This window comes from Megascapheus bottae, chromosome 23 (assembly GCF_031878675.1).
Source record: "Megascapheus bottae isolate mThoBot1 chromosome 23, mThoBot2.hap1, whole genome shotgun sequence".
Taxonomy (NCBI): Eukaryota; Metazoa; Chordata; class Mammalia; order Rodentia; family Geomyidae; genus Megascapheus; species Megascapheus bottae.
Window position 1 is genome coordinate 15,829,547 of NC_143531.1, and position 13,191 is coordinate 15,842,737.

The window sequence follows — 13,191 nt, forward strand, 5'->3', positions numbered from 1 at the left end:
TGCTTTTCTTCTAAGGATACTTAAAGGAATGATAATCTTATAAATAGAAGTTATTTAACCAGGTGCTGGTGGCTCATATCTGTAATCCTAGCTACTCAGGAGGCTGAGATTTGAGGATTGCAGTTTGAATCCAGCCCTGGCAGAAAAGTCCCTGTGAGAATTTTACCTCCAACTATCTACTGAAAACCCAGAAGTGGCATTGTGCTCAAAGTCAGAAAGAACTAGTCCTGAGTGAAAGAGCTCAGGGTCAGAGCACAGGCCCTGATTTCAAGCCCCATAACTGCTCTCCCACTGCCCCCTCTCCAAAAAAAGAAATTATTTTACTTCGGAGATGTTTGTTTTGAGATACAGCTAACAACGAATAGCTTTAGTATTTTAAAACTAACAAACAGTGCTCATAAGAAATGAAGGATAAGGATGATGCTTGCTTGGCCACAGTGTTAATAAACAGAAAAGGCTTTCCAGTCAACAACCAGTCACCTGGTCTCTGAATTACTTATTTTCCAAGTAATTCATATATATGCTCTAGATACAGCAAATATGCTTGTATATATGTATAACAAGGAGCACAATCTTTCTGAAGTCTTATCAGATTCTCTTTTTTTGGAAACAAATTATCACTTCATGGTTCTTTCATAGTGTTATAATGTGATGAGAAATTGTGCTAGTCTCACATTAAAAATAGTCTCACTAGCCTAGCGTGGTGGCTTATGCCTGTATTCCTAGCTACTCAGGAGGCTGAGATCTGAGGATGTCATTTCAAAGCCAGCTCAGGCTCTAAAGAACAAGCAATATTTATCTCCAATTAATCATGGGAAAACTGGAAGTGGGACTGTGGCATGAGCTGAAGAGCCTCAGCACCCAGGCTCAGAGTTCAAGTCCCATGACTCACCAAAAAAAATAGTCTTACTTTCTCATATTTTTCTCTGCTTAATCTGGCAGAGCTTGCTTTTCTCTTTTTGTGTCAAGCTGTCAGGACCCATCCTGTGGTCTTTACACCTACCACCACAGTCACTTCTTTCTTTCCCAGGGGAAAGGGGACAGTGTACTTTGTACATTTATATTTATAATATATTTATACACAAGCAGGACACACCCAACCTGCTCCCCAGATCTCTTCTAGTTACCAACCTGCTCCAGTTAAATGAGGTTCACTATCTTTATCCATATACCCAGGCATTCCCAAGCCTTTTCTGCACAGTAAGCTTACATTATGTATCTAGTATGTAACAGGATTGTTGATGCATAGGTGGCTTAGCAAATGTTTTGTCCTTGTGTCCTCTCTTCTTGGCAAAATTGTTCCTTCACTGTAGTTGGAGAGCACTAATCTATCTTGAAAGAATGCTGCTTGAAATAACAGTGAATGAGCTCTGATTGAATGCCTGAGAGACTCTTCAATAGATTTACATTTGTCTATTTTGGCTACCTCCTTCTAGGCTCTTGGCTATATTCCAGAGCACTGAGATTATTTGAATAAGTGAAATGTCACCACAGTTCTGCAAATCTTCACATTCAATGTGTCCTATGTGCCGATGTGAAGACAAAAAAAGCCTATGTGCCAAGTTGATAACTTTTCCTAGTCACATAACATAAGAAAATTAGATACTATCATATAGTTCATAAAATTTCTCATTCTTTATTGTACTGAATCTTTCTCTTAAAACATACTTTAAATCAAACTGGTTTCACACATCTTTCCACTAGCTATGCTTCAGTACCTTCCACTTTAACATGTGAAATTTTCCTTTTCTTTTTATTTTAAGTTGTGAAAATATTTTGTAGATTCACTGTTTTGAGTGATTTTGAGTGATTTGAGTGATTTCGCAGTTCATTGATTTGAGTAAATTTAAGAAGTTCTGGAAAATGGAATACCCGTACAAATGAGTTGTAAGAATGTCTATTTACATGAATGAGAGTTAATTTTAGGTTTAAGTTTAGTTCTGATTTGTATATGAAGTATCTTCAAGAGTCACAAATTGAAGGCCTGGTTACCAGCTGATGATGGCACCTTTGGGAGAGCTCAATGCTAGAAGCTGGCCTCTTGTGGGAGGAAGTTAGGTCATTGGAGGTGAGTCTTCTCCCTTTTGTTTACCAGCTGCTATGAGTTGAGCAGTTTCCTCTTTCCTCATACTCTGCTTTGCCATGAACCACACAGCAATGAAGACAATACGCCATGGATTGAAATCTTTACACCTCTAGACCAAAATAAAACTTTCTTCACCGCGAGTTGCCAGTCTCAGATTTTTTTTTTAAATGATGGAAAATGAGTACTAGAGCATTAGTTATTATCTTACCTTTTTACTTGTGATTTGTTATTTTGTATATGTAAATAGATGCTTATATCTAACTGTAAAAAAATAATAATAGTGCCAAGGTAATATCTTAAAAATAGGATCATCTTTCTACAGTCCTTTTATCTTTTCTTAGGAAAAATAAATGCTGACTTTTTCCTGATAGAAAAACAAAGAAAAATTTTTAAAAATACTAATTTGTGTTCTTTTGAAGTAAACTTTATTTTGTGGGTGAGTAAGTGAGTGAGTGTGTGTGTATGTATGCTGGTAGTAGGTTTTGAACTCAGGGCTTAGGTACTGTTCTGTAGCATTTTTTTAAAACTCTATCACTTGAGCCACACCTCTACTTCCAGATTTTTGGTGGTCAACTAGAATCACTCAGACCTTCCTACTGTGGCCAGTTTCCAACTTCAGTCCTCAGGTCCAACTCTTCTGAGTAGTTAGTGTTACATGCTTGAGCCACCAGCATCTGGCTCTTTTAATTAATGAATTAAGTAATCAATTAATTAGATATATCTGCTTACTAGTGGAGAGGTTGCCATGCTTTTTTTATTTTAAAAGATTTTATTAACACTGGTTTTTACATCATATTTCAACTGTCATATTTAACAAACAAGTATTCAAGAAGGGTATCTCTATATGCAATCACTGGCACATAGATTTTAGAACACAATTGAAATTAAGCTGAGAATTTGTATGTCATGGATACATATCGATCTACATAATATAACATTATGTCTATAGAGTATATATCTCATCATAGATTTTTATGTCTATGTAGTTATATTTATATCTTCAAGACCATGTCCATAACCTTGGATACCTAAATACTGAGTCATCACTCTTGTACTCTTTGGATCTAATATCCACATATTTAGGAGACCATGTACCTTTTGTTTCTTTGGTCTTCACTTATCTCACTCTATATGATTTTCTCTAGTGTCATCTACTCCCCAGCGAATGCCATTATTTTATTTAGCCTGTTGGCAATGTAGAATTCTATTGTATATATGTGCCATATTTTTTGTATCCATTCATCCATTGTGGGGCATCTGGGTTGTTCCTATCACTTGGCTATTGTGAATAAATAGTGCAGTGATGAACATGTTGCCATGCTTTTTTTTTAACTGATAGTAAATGCCTTCAAATGCTGTGTGAAGACATTTAAAATCAGAAGGGGATGTCTTTCTGTCTGTTTGTCTATCTATCACTTGAGTCCAGGAGTTCTAGGCTGCAGTGACCTATGCTCCCTGTTGGGGTGGGGCATCACCAGGTTGCCTAAAGAGGGGAGAACCAGCCCAGGTCAGAAATGGAGCAGTTCAAAACTCCTGTGCTTATCCAATATGCAATGTATATTCAAAGTTTATAGAGAATATTGTTCATGAAATTTGTGTTTCCCCAGGAATACTCTGCAATGTTAAAAAGATTTCTACTCACATAAATTTCTAATGAAAACCTTGACAATTATTTTTTTGGGTTTTTTTTTTTTTGCCAGTCCTGGGCTTGAGCTCAGGGCCTGAGCACTGTCCTTGGACTTTCTCAAGGCTAGAGCTCTACCACTTGAGCCTCAGCACCACTTCTGGCTTTTTTCTATGTATGTGGTACCGAGGAATCGAATCCGGGTCTTCATGCATGCTAGGCAAGCACTTTAACCACTAGGCCAAACTCTTGGCCCCCTTGACAATTATGTTTTTGCCAGTCTTGGGCTTAAGCTCAGAACCTGAGCACTGTCCTTGGATTTTTCTCAAGGCTAGAACTCTACCACTTGAGCCTCAGCTCCACTTCTAGCTTTTTCTAAGTATGTGGTGCCAAGGAATTGAATCCGGGTCTTCGTGCATGATAGGCAAGCACTCTACCACTAGGCAAACTCCCGGCCCACCCTTGAGAAATTTGAACAATAAAGATATTAGTCTTGTATTTTATTTTTTGCATCTAAGATAAGGATTTTCCCATCATTTCATGATTTTGAGGAATTCTTACTGATCAGTTTAATTCTTTCATGTTTTCTAAATTCTTTTGAAGTTCGTTATTTTCACTCCAAAATTTTTATAATTCTTCCAGTTCACTTCATATAGTTGGTATCTAATCTCATCTATAATCTGTTTATTACAATAAGTGGATCCTTTAATTTCTATTCAATTCAAAGCAATTATCTTGTTGAGTTATAAATCTCTTCTGAGATTATGTTTTTCATCTTGCATTAACTTGTCTGCCAATTAAAATCTACTGGTTGTAGATGGTTTTATATGTTTTGCTCATACTAAATTTAAAGCATTGCTCTTTTATCTTTCTTTTGATCCCCAAAGTATGTGCATATTCTGTTTTAATCTCTTTTTCTGTTTTTCTCTGAATTCCACTTAACATATCATCTAGAAATACAGACATTCACATAGGATTTTGTGGACTTACCCAGTCCAGACTGTTTTCTAGCTGCCTGGGGAGAATGGTTCAATGAATAATAATTTTTAAGGTTGTTTGAGTTTTGACATTTGTTGAACCCACTGCATTAGGTAAAATCCCATTCAGTTAAGTTAGGGTAACTTATCCCATTAGGCACTGATTTATTTGATCTGTCACTTTATGAATAGAGCTATTTTGATGAGAAAAGAGCCAAGGTGTTTTAATTATCACCATATCCTTTCTTTATAAAGTTACCTTTATGTTCGCTGCTATTGAGTCATAGCTGCAGCAAATGACTCTTACGAGACACATTCTTGAAAATTCCTCTGCACAGAAGTATGGAAAAATCTGTACATACTGCATTGGACTGAAAGAAAACTGCCAGCATCAACAGTTGCTGCCTAAGTCCATATGGATCATAATACATGCATGAATTATATCCATAGGCACATGTCATATATGTAGCATATGTTTCTATATATATTATGCACTGCCTTATTAATGCTAAACTAATTTTAAAATGAATTGCTTAACACTGTGCAAATAATATAAATAGCTAAAATCACACATATCGATGACCAAAAGACATTAGAGATTTCAAACTCATAAAATCAAAAGCATATTGAAACTTGGATCAAAATGATATAAACATGCATCTGAGATACAATGGTAAACCCACTGAATATATTTTAGTATATATTTATATACTAAAAGAAGAGAATTTCAGGAGAATGAAATTTGCTTTCATAGAAGAGTGGTTACTAATAGCACAGAGAAGGCTAATGGAGAGGATAAATGAAGATGAATATAGTCAAAGTAGTTTTACTTGTATGTATAAAAACAAAACCATGGAAACTGTTGACATTGTCTTCAGGACAGGAGGAGCAAAGGAGAGTGATAAAGGAATGAAATTGATTGACATGCGTATATGGAAATGTCACTGTAAAACACTTCTTGTATAATTAATATATTCTAATAAAATATAGAAGTACTCTTGTAAAGCATATGGTTTTGAAATGAGTTATTACAATTTTATTTTATTGTGAAGATGATACACAGAGAGGTTATTGTTACATAAATAAGGTAATGCGTATATTTCTTATCAAAAATTGTTACCTCTCTCTTGTTTTCTCCCACTTTCTCTCCCCCCTGTGCCTCCCAAGTTGTAAAGTTCATATCCAACATAGTATCTTGTGAGTTTCACTGTAATATTGATTCAACCTTTGCCTTTGTCTCATCATGTTGTTACTCTCCTTCCTTTTCTCATATCAGACAAGTATATATACAAAACACAGGGTACCAAAATAAAAAAAAAGTGACAATAGGGGATAAGCCAAAGGAAAAAAAGGAAAGGAAAAAAAATTCACACAGTACATTTAAAACAAAATGAACTTCTTGTTTTCCTATCACGGAGTTGATTTCAGTTAGTACCATTTTATATGGTCATATGTACATAGCTCCTGAGCTATTGTGATCCTCTGCTAGGAGAATCCTAGGCATATACTAATTATTACAAATGAGGGAAACCATGGAGATTTTGTGTCTTTGAGTCTGGCTTACTTCAATTAATATGGTATTTGGAAATATTCTTTAACAATTAACAAAGAAAAAGAAGCAAAACAAATTATGACATATTTCATGCTCAGGAATACCAGCTAACAAATAAATTAATCATATTAAGATGGTGAAAAATATAAGTACTTTCATAAGATGGTGAAAGTGAGAAAAATCTTTTTTTTTTTTTTTTGTCAATGGTGGGGCTTGAACTGTCGTCCTGGGAGCTGTCCCTGAGCTCTTCAGCTCAAAAATACTGCTGTACCACATTGAGCCACAGCACTACTTCTAGTTTTCTGGTGGTTAATTGGAGATAAGAATTGTTTGGACTTTAGTGCCTGGGCTGTTTTTGAACTGAGATCCTCAGATCTCAGCCTCCTGATTAGCTTGGATTATAGGCGTGCACCACTTGTTCCTGGCTAAATTGTGTATTTCTAATGGACACTGGTAATAAGTATCAAGATATAAAACTCAAGGACAGTTTGTTATTGTGCTCAACAAACTCTGTTTATTTTCTTTATATTGGTGCAGCTGCACCAATCGTGGCACACTTTCTTTATCAGGTCCTGGTTAAGTGGCAGCCAGGAACCTGGAATCAGAGGCTGGAAAGTCACAATCATAAAGAAATAGTGAAATTTCCTGTCACCAGGAAGTAGTATTGTATTCAATGGTATTGTCTTCAATATAGGAAGGATACTTACCAATCTAACAGGCACTAGTGGCTCACACTGTAATGCTAGCTGCTTTGGAGGCTGAGATCTGAGTATTGTGATTTGAAGCCAGCCCAGGTAGGAAAATTTCCTGTCACCAGGAAATTTCAGTATCAATATATCTGCTAGCATGCTTTCTGTCATAACTTGGAAAGCAGATGATATTTCTTACAGATCTGGTATTTTTATAGAGAAAACAGAAGGATAGTATCAGAATGTTTGTGTGGGTTGCCTATTGTCGGATGCCTTTAGCAAGTTACAAGAAAGCAATGAACCCAGAAGAATGGCTGAGCTGTAGCTGAATGTAAAAAGGAATTTAGAGAGAACACCAATTTATAGCAAAAGAATTTGTAACATTTTTGGGACAAACAGTGAAAGAAAGATGAAAATGAAAAAATAGTAGCACAGCTGCTAAATGGAAAAGAATTCATCCTTTCTATGGTAAAGATCAGAATAATATGGACTTCCCATATATAGTCAGGTTGGTAAAAGTCATTAGTCTTGTTCAGACTGCAGCACAACTTTGGATAAAGTCTCTTTTATTCATGCCCTGTCACAATCTGAAGCTCTTTTACTTAAACAATTGAATATTTGAATAGCTACCCATCAAAATCCAAGTTCGTTCATGGCCCTATATGCCCGATAATGCAACAATTCCTTATTCATTTTTAAGTGTTAAGCAGTGCTTCTATGAAAAGTTACTTCCCAGCAAGTCCATATATTTCATAAGCGTTTCTATCTCCTGTAAATTTCTGTCTTCCCATTATGTCTACTTGTTAATGACCCTACAAGAGTCAGCCTAGCATTTATACCTTCAGGTAGCCTCAGAGGGATACCAGCAACTATGCCTGAATCTGTCTAGATGTTTCCTATTTTTTTCCTTAGGATTATTTGTTTAACTTTGTCATCATGGATTGCATATATTTTGAAGGAAGAAATCATATTATGTCATTTTTATTTTACATTGTGGCACTGAGAACTCCCAAGAAACAATCTTAAAAATACTACAATGATGAATAAATGAATGACATTTAAATGGTAAAATAGCTGATTAAAATGTAATATTTTATGCTTCAGTACATCAAAATATTCAGTCAAGGATGTACTAAAAGATCTTGATAAGAGATAACCTGGCAATATTTATGTAAATGTTTCCTATTATATAGTCTATAGTATATTGACTTACTGACTAGTTCCCTGGAAAACACTCTATAATTTTTAAACAGATTGTATGGATATAATTCAAAGTTTGTGGGGAAAATCAAATGTAAAAGAACTATACTAAATCATAGATTAAACTAATATATAATTATGATCATAATCCATTGAACATGTATTACTGTATACATATTCTAGGCATGGTCCCAAATGCTTTGATTATATTAATTAATTTTCTCAGCAATGCTATGTAAAAGATATTATTAATGCTCCCATTGTGTTTACAAGGAAAATGAGATGTTGAGAGCTTCAGCAACTAGTCTACACACATTTTGTAAGGACCAGGGTCATAATTTGAAGTCAGATACATAGTCATTAGAGTCTGTGTTCTTTCCCCTTAACTACATTGCCTCAGTCTCAGATAAGTTTTGGAATATTCATAGCATGTTTGTTTATTTAGAAATGTTAGGAATCAAAAAGGAGCACAGAGGGCCAGGAGTTTGGCCTAGTGGTAGAGTGCCTGCCTGGCATGTAGGAAGACCAGGGTTTGATTCCTCCATACCACATGCTAGAAAAAAAAAGCTGGAAGTACTGCTGAGGCTCAAGTGGTAGAGCTCTAGCCTTGAGAAAGTCCAAGGAACTGTCCTTGGACAGACCCTGAGCTCAAGCCCAGGACTGGCAAAAATAGGAGCATAGCTATCTCATATTGTTACAATATTTCACCTTGTTATCTGATATATTGTATATATGCATATATAGGTTATTTGAAATCAGATAGGAAAGGGGAGAAAGCAAGATGAGGGGCGGGGGTGGTGGGAGGGAAATGGGGACCAAGACATGAGAAAGGGTATCAATGTATGTGAAGTAATGCACCCTCTATCTGGTGAATATAATGTAACCCTTCTATTAATTACAATAAAAATATATGAAAAAAGGAGCACAGAAAACCCAAGGATACTGATAAAGTCATCCTAAAATGATACATGGTCCTTTACCTGTATGATTCCTTTACTCCAAATATATTTATAGTGCTACAGTGGAATCTAAGTTTAAGGAAATTTGTTCAGCATCGATTATTAGAACAAATAAATAAAGCACCTGTGACAATGAAAGAAAGATAAACAGAAAGAGAGAAATAAAATCTAAATTCATTTATACTTCAGGAATCAAGTGTGAGGTATTATGCATCTCTAGCATTTATTGGACAAGGTACTTTATATAGAAATTTGGATACTAGTGAAGGATAGATGTGCCAAGGTTTGTGTTTCTGACTTATACACTGAGTAGAAGGAGTGGTTAGGTGAGGCTTTTATATTTGGAAGAAAGTAATTACCTTTTCACAATTATAAATATCAATTATATGCAAGTATTATGTAATAGCAATAGATTCTAAATAATTAGAATCCTGACATTTGCTGTAAGCTGCAATGGAGAAAACTTGAAGACAGTTTCCACAGAGTTGTAGTTTTGTTTTGTTTTGTTTTTGTGACTGGAGAGCACAAGGCCACACTTTGTGGTTGTGGCAGGTACTCTAGTGCAAATAGAAGGGAGTTGGCATTCTATTAAAGTGTAAACTTCTGTGGATATCCCGACCTTATAATACAATTTTGGAAGTCATTATCATATATTTTAATACTATGAATTAGGACAGGAACCTCAAGAAATATAAAACAATAGTGTCCAATAGAGTAACCAAAATCTCAGCTTTACATTGAGCACTTAAAAAAGTTTCTTCTAATTGAGATGTGCTGTACATGTGAAATATATACTAGACTATCTATCATAACACTTTATCATATTGTTAAACTTTGAAATGATACCTAAATACACAGATAGGATGGAATACATTACTACAATTGCTTTTAACTATTTCCTTTTCCTTCCTTCCTTCCTTCCTTCCTTCCTTCCTTCCTTCCTTCCTTCCTTCCTTCCTTCCTTTCTTTCTCTTTATTTTTTGTGGGTCAGGGGGCTTGACTTGAACTCAGCCTGGGTACTGTCCCTGAGCTTTTCAGCTCAAGGCTACTGCCCTACCCTTGAGCTACAGCTCCAATTCTTGTTTTCTAGTAATTAATTGGAGATGAGAATCTCACATTCTTTAGTGCCAGGCTGGCTTTGAACTTTGAACCTCAGATTTCAGCCTCCTGGGTAGCTAGGATTGCAGACGTGAGCTACCACACCCTGCTATTTCTCCTTATTTCTTAATGTAGCTACTAAAATTCTTTGTACATCTGGCTTATATTCCAGTTATACAGAGAAGAAGAATAGATGTCAATAGCTATGTACATATGACCATCTATCATGATACTAATTGAAATGAACTCAGCTATGGAAACAAAATTAACCCTCAAACATTCAATTTTGGGAAGTTTCTAGTGTAAGATGTTAAGAAGATGAGAGGGGATCAAAAACAAAATGGGTTAGTTAATAATGTGCAAAAAGAATTAGGAGACAGTTTGCATTCAGAAAACTAAATGAGAAGAAAATCAGAAGAAAGCAAGACCCTACCATGTCAACTCTTTTAATTGATTGTGATACCCCAAATTAAATTAATTGTAGTGGCAGTGGAGGAATTCACTGTATGGAGATCACTGGTATTTGTGAAAAAGTAGTTTCTTTGGAACTACAAAGAGAAGTCCCGATTAAAATATTTATAAGACAGAATTAGAGAGGAAAGGGGTTGGAGGAAATTTAGGAAAACAGTTTTGAAATGTATTTCAGGTAAAGAGAAAGATGAAAATACAACACTAGTTAATAGGGGCAGTATCAGTATAGGGAGTGTGAGGGAAGTATAGGGAAGGAAGAAATAGAATTCTAATCCTGTTCCATCATGGAGAGAACAGCTGCTGAGGTGACTGGCCACTGAGTCTGCAAGAGACAAAATATCAGTGAACTTGATCAGTTCACTTATGTGCACAACACACAAAGTGGGGGTGGTGGTAATTGTGACAAAGCAAATGGTTGGGAGACACTTTGTTATATACAAATACATGTAAGGAAGGGACTGTTAAATACAAATAAATGTAAGCAAGGGACAAGGATTTGAGGTACTCCTTTTAAAACTGTGAGGAGGTGAGAGATGGAAAGGAAGGTAACTACTCAAAAAATTCAAAGCTTTTATGTAAAAAAATGCCATTAGTTGTTAAACAATAAATTTTTTTATTCTTGGACAATTATGGATTAGTGATATTGTTTTATTTGAAACATCATAAGCTCTAATGGAAGAAGGGATTAGGGAAAAAAATCAAGGTTTCATTTCAACAAAAATAATGTAATATTTTAGTTTTTTTTTACTGTTTTCCTTGCTTGGGCCGAGTTTGAGGTGTTTGTTTTACTACTTCCTGGAATTAGAGTAAGAAATAATCAACATATTTGACATTAAAGTCAACATATAACCCATTTTTTGTTTAGAAATTAGTATTTGCGATACAAAAGAATAACTTTTAACTTTTCTGCAGAGAAATTAAAGTCTGTACTCTGCTTTTCCCAAGACTACTAAATAACCAAAAATTTCAAGCATGGTATATACTTAAGTATTTGTTTATAAAAGGAATCATTCTAATCACTTATTTTTCATTATTTAAATTCAAAATTTACTAACACAGACTGCTTGTCAACTGTTGATATACAGAGGTACCTATGATAGTTTTTCCCTTTAGAATTGATAATCAGAGAAGCCACTGCAGTAGCCAAATAATACACAAACAGCAATATCAAACATCTATTATTTGTGAAGATTCCTTCTTGAAACAGTCATGCAATGGGCATCACATGTAATCAGTAAGGAAATTGATAATGTGATTTGCCTAAATCTATTGTAAACAATGTGATGAGTAGAATTTAACTCAGCTTAGCTTTGTTCTAATTCTCATTTTCTCCTCTAATGCACATTCATCTTGACAAGTAAATACTTTATGTATATATACATACATATCTAAATATGCATTTATATTCATAAATATATGTATAAATATGTATCTATCTCTCTATACATGTAAATACATGTATAGATAGACTATTCAGAACAGAAATCAGATATAAACATGCTAAGAATGCCTATTGAATCTATTAGGATATTGTGGTCTTTAATTATTGAAGCTTGTCCCAGATGAGATGATGCTTCTCTCTGTTATTTTCAGTCTGACAGTTAGTTGACTAGTGTACATCAAAAATATTTAAAATATACTTAGACTCAGTGTCACCCTCTTCATGTCATTCTTTTGTGCCTCCTTTGACCCTCTCGGGATTCCTGGCTGAGCTATGGTGGACAGAATGCACAGGAAATAATGGAGCTATGAATTGATTGCCTTCTTTGGGCAATGACAAACTGGTGATATTTTAAAAGTCATGACTATGAAGATGACCTGGTCTAGGCTTTGGAAATCAGTTCCCCTGTGCTTCTGCCCTCCAGCTACTTCCTTTAACCCTGGCAGATTTAGGGGTTATAATTTAGAGAGCAATACTTGGGACCTTAGAGAAGTGTGCCACCATGACAGAATGCCATATGAATTCCAATGGTCTTTCATTTGAGCTTTGGTCTGATGATGACTTCAATTTAATTCCCTAAGAACGTTAGGGCCATTTGGCTGAACCATTAGCAATAAAACAAATGTTTACAGAGTTCTTGTGTAGGGATGTGGAAATTAATGTATTTACTAGCCATAGCCATCACTTCAAAGATTGTAAACCCAGCCAAATGTCATTAAAGCATCTGAATAATTACAAAGGAAGGAAAATCATGACTAAATCACATTTTAATTAAAAAAAACATGGAGACTCAGCAGAAGGAACTTACTGTGGCTTATAATTGATATTATCTTCAAATTCTTTATTTATGAAGCACTATACTTTTCTAAAACAAAATATTTTGAGAAAAATTTTAAAAAACTATTTCTATACTTAAAAACACTTTAAAAAGCTGGGCACAATGGCTCATGCCTCTAATCCTAGCTACTCAGGAGGCTGAGATTTGAGGACCATGGTTCAAAGCCAGCCCAGAGAACTAAAGAACATGAGACTCTTATCTTCAATTAATCACTAGAAAATGAGAAGTGGTGCTGTGGTTCAGGGATAGGGTGGTA